General features: G+C 53.4%; 1 long non-coding RNA gene across 1 annotated transcript; it reads right to left on the minus strand.

Annotated features, from left to right (window-relative positions):
* Positions 1-1,905: 1,905 nt before the first annotated feature.
* On the minus strand, positions 1,906-3,689 carry LOC144267551 (uncharacterized). Its single transcript, XR_013346624.1, has 2 exons — positions 3,606-3,689; positions 1,906-3,029 (listed from the first exon to the last, which is right to left on the minus strand). It is a non-coding gene; the product is annotated as an uncharacterized LOC144267551 (long non-coding RNA).
* Positions 3,690-4,211: the final 522 nt, after the last annotated feature.

Genomic DNA, 4,211 nt, shown 5'->3' on the forward strand with positions numbered 1-4,211 from the left:
CACTCTCCTGCTGGTGCTGTCTGGTCACCCTAGGTACATATAGCTAGATTACCTCAGAGTTAGATTATTTATTTGAATAGAATGGCTGCACAGATGTGTTCTTAAATCTAAAGTGTCACAGGTTCAAGAAAAAGCAAGTGTTTATAAAAATATAATACCAAACCTCTGTTTATTTGTTTGTTAATAGCCCTCTCAGTGTTGTCAAATCTCATGATTTTATTGTGAGTTTCTCAATATATGGTGTTTTTCTTAAAGCCTCAACTCCTGGAGACACTTAAATATATGAGACTAACAAAAAAAACCAAGTTTCTAGCCCTCATGGTTGCAAAGGAAACATTGAAATTTGACCTATGTGCACCCTGTAAGGTTCAAAAACAGAAGGCAAATGAAAAGAGCTCAAGATATAGTCTTTAAAATCTTCGTGATTGATTTTTTTTAAAAGTATTAGAGCTCATGATTGGTTTCAGAGTAACAGCCGTGTTAGTCTGTATTCGGAAAAAGAAAAGGAGTACTTGTGCCACCTTAGAGACTAACCAATTTATTTGAGCATAAGCTTTCGTGGGCTACAGCTCACTTCATTGGATGCATACTCATGATTGTTGAATGCTTGAAGTTGCCAATACTGCATTCTGGAAACATTCACAGATTTTAAGGCAATAAATGACCATTATGATAATCTAGTCTGACTTGAACTTCTGCATAACATAGGCTATATTTGTGCTGCATGATATATTTCAGGATCAGCTGAACCCCTACATTTTCTCTTACTCACACACACACACTTTATATCACAACAATCCTTTCCGCTGCTGGATTTTCCCCCCCCAAGGCGCTTCACCAGGATCTACTCCAGCCCTGCAATACTTGGATCCATCTTGTTTAAGCTAAAAATCAATCCCCACCCCACAACAGGCTTCAAACATACAGCTTTCACAGTGTGCACAAGTAATGTGAGTGCATAAAAGACACTACATTGTGTACTTTCTCTCAAACAGTTTACAGTGCCAAATTCATCCCTGCTATATCCAACTGCAGTAACTGTAGTATACTTATAGCAGGAATTACTTTAATCCCTTTATATAGAAAGGGCCTCAAATATCACTCTTAGAACCAACCATACATTATAGTGTGGTGACCACTAACTGCCAGATTGGGAATCCAAGGAACCAGAAAACCACTGTAGATGTGTATAGTAATGTAGATCAAGGTGTACGTTAAACATTAGCAGAAAGAAAAAGTATTGCCAAGTTACTAAAACAAAAATTCCATTTTTAATTACATTTATACTGTTAAATTTTACAATGCCTAACAACTGTTAGACTCTGCTCTGTACTAAACCAGCGTGATACCTTGTCTTTTGTCATGCTTCAGTTAAGAACATTAAAGTAACACTGTTAGTATAATAAAATGGTTATTTACTTCAAAATAATGAGGTATTTGAAAACGTTCCAAAAACACATGGATTGGTAAAGCCTTTGCCCTAAAGAGATTCTGCCAGGCAAGCAGCCCTTTTATCCTTGTACTTTTTACTATTTGATAATCAAAGGAATAACGGCAGTCTACAACTGCAATAAATGCAAGCAATGTCACAGCTACACATAGGCTAATGAGACAGTTGATTGCTTTACAATGTTACCCTAAAACTTTTTGACACAAACATCCAACCCGTTAAAAGAAAGGTGCCACAAGTCCTCCTTTTCTTTTTGTGAATACAGACCAACACGGCTACTCTGAAACCAACCAGTTAAAATAACTGCAGCTCTCTCAGGGTTTTGAGCACTTGTACGTTTTTTGTTTCTTTGCATTTTAAATGACGAAGCTGCATAGAAGGTCAGTGGCCTTTGCACTGAGAGGAGGCAGTGTTCCCAGAGGGTTCCAGCAGTTTTCAGTACACCCAGGCATTGCTTGTTTGCAATAATTTTATTAAGATAATGTTGAAATAAGGAACGGTACAGAGTTCAAGCATAGAAGTTTCTGGTTGTCAGGGGATAAGGTACAGATTATCAAGGGGTGCAAAATTCAATTTAGGAGCTGGTGGAGCAAGGATCACATAATAATCTGCAATCTCCCCGACTGGGGGAAAAGTTTAACCCGTCAGAGTACAGACATCGAGATATGGGGTAAGTTATCCACACAACGGCTATGTTCAGTATGCTGGGTATAGTGAGTGAATACGGGGGTGGGGATGGGTCTACCCTCATTTGGTGGGGTTTAATGTTCAGTGGGTTTACGGTTCCAGTTCATACGGTCCGATGGGGAAGGTCTCTCAGTCTCTTTCCCACAGTGTGTGCACAATGTCGTACCGGCTCACTCCTCCTGATACTGTCGGTGGCCGGTGATGTGCTCGATATAGATGTCCCTAGACCATCAGATGGTGTCCGAGACCATGAGGCGCAGCATGAGCCGTGCGTAGCGTCTACCGATCCCGCAGGTCCGCAGCACATGCTCGTTGCAGGGGTCCCAAGCGCCCAGGGCTCCGACGATCAGGGCGTCCAGCTGCACCTCGTAGCCCTTCGCTCTCAGGGTGTCGGCTAAAGGGGCGTATTTTTCCAGTTTCCGAGCTCGAGCTTCTCAGAAGGCCGGGGTCCTGTTCTCAAAAGGGACCGTGATGTTGACAAGGATGATCTTTTTCTGGGTTTCGTTGGTGACAACCACGTCGGGTCGCAGCGGGCTGTCGGTACCGGAGATGGCGCAGTTCACGGCGACCTCCCCCAGGCTCGGTGAGATGGCTTTCACCAGGCGGTTCTGGATGGCGTTGTGGCGCGGCTGCCAGGCTCTGGAGTGGGGCTTGCAGCTGCACAGGACATGGGTCAGGGTCTCGTTGGAGTAGCTGCACTTCCTGCAACGCTTGTCTCGGTTCCCGTGGTGGACGGCTCCGTTGAGCAGGACGCAGTTGAGCCGGGCGCGGTGGATGAACCGCCAGTTGGCGAAGCGGGTGAAGCCGCCCCCGGCGAGGAAGTGGTTGCTGGCGTCCCACTTGCTGGTCAGTTCGAAGGCTTTTCCCTGGTCCGGCTTGCGCTTCAGGGCTTCTACGTACAGCAAGTGGGTGGTACTAAACAACTAAACAATGCACGGTATGTGCGTGCCGCACCATGCCCGCGTAACTCCGGGTTTCCACGCCCATCCCCGTGACAGCTACGGGACGAAGCTCTGGTGCTTACATGCCTCTGGGTGTCAAACACGCCCAGACTGGGAAGAATGGGCCTCTCCCTCTGACGACCTCAGACCGCAGAGGGAGGAGTCCAGGGACCTAAGCTCCTGGGGGCGGGGGCCGTTGCTCTGTTCTGCCTTTGTACAGCGCCGAGCCCTGACGCCCGGGCGCTACCACCAGACAGAGACGAGGTGACGCACCGGGGTGCCTGGGGCCCAGACCCCGGGGACGGGGCGTGAAACCCGGGGATTCGGAGAAGGAAAGTGCCGCCGACACGGGCCGCTGCAGCCCGGAGCTCAGCCAGCCGCAGACCGCCGGGCAGGCCCCGCCGCCGCCAGGGGAGCGGAGATGGAGGGTCGGCGCGGGCCCCCAGCGCTGGGGGGCTCCCGGGGGGGGGGGGCGCCGCTTGGGCTGGGATTTGGTGGCCGCCGCGGTTCCCTGCTCGCCGGCTCACCTCAGGGGGGCAGCGGCCGGCGCGCGCCTCCCTCAGCGCGGGGCGCCAACCGCCGCCGGCAGCGCGCCCAACGCTGCGCGCGAGACCCCCCCCGCCCCCGCGCCGCGAGCCCCGCCCCCACAGAGATACTCCCGCCCCGCGTGCCGGGAGCCCCGCCCCCACAGAGACCCCCCCTCCCCCGCCCCGCGAGCCCCGCCCCCACAGAGACCCCCCCCGCCCGCCCCGTCCCCACAGAGACCCCCCCTCCCCCGCCCCGCGCGCCCCGCCCCCACAGAGATACCCCCGCCCCGCGTGCCGGGAGCCCCGCCCCCACAGAGACCCCCCCTCTCCCCCGCGCCGCGAGCCCCGCCCCCACAGAGATACTCCCGCCCCGCGTGCCGGGAGCCCCGCCCCCACAGAGACCCCCCCCTCCCCCGCCCCGCGCGCCCCGCCCCCACAGAGACCCCCCCGCCCCCACCCCGCGCGCCCCCCCCCCCACAGAGATACCCCCGCCCCGCGTGCCGGGAGCCCCGCCCCCACAGAGACCCCCCCCGCCCCGTGCGCCGCGAGCCCCGCCCCCACAGAGATACTCCCGCCCCGCGTGCCGGGAGCCCCGCCCCCACAGAG

The sequence above is a fragment of the Eretmochelys imbricata genome, chromosome 7 (genome assembly GCF_965152235.1).
Source record: "Eretmochelys imbricata isolate rEreImb1 chromosome 7, rEreImb1.hap1, whole genome shotgun sequence".
NCBI lineage: Eukaryota > Metazoa > Chordata > Testudines > Cheloniidae > Eretmochelys > Eretmochelys imbricata.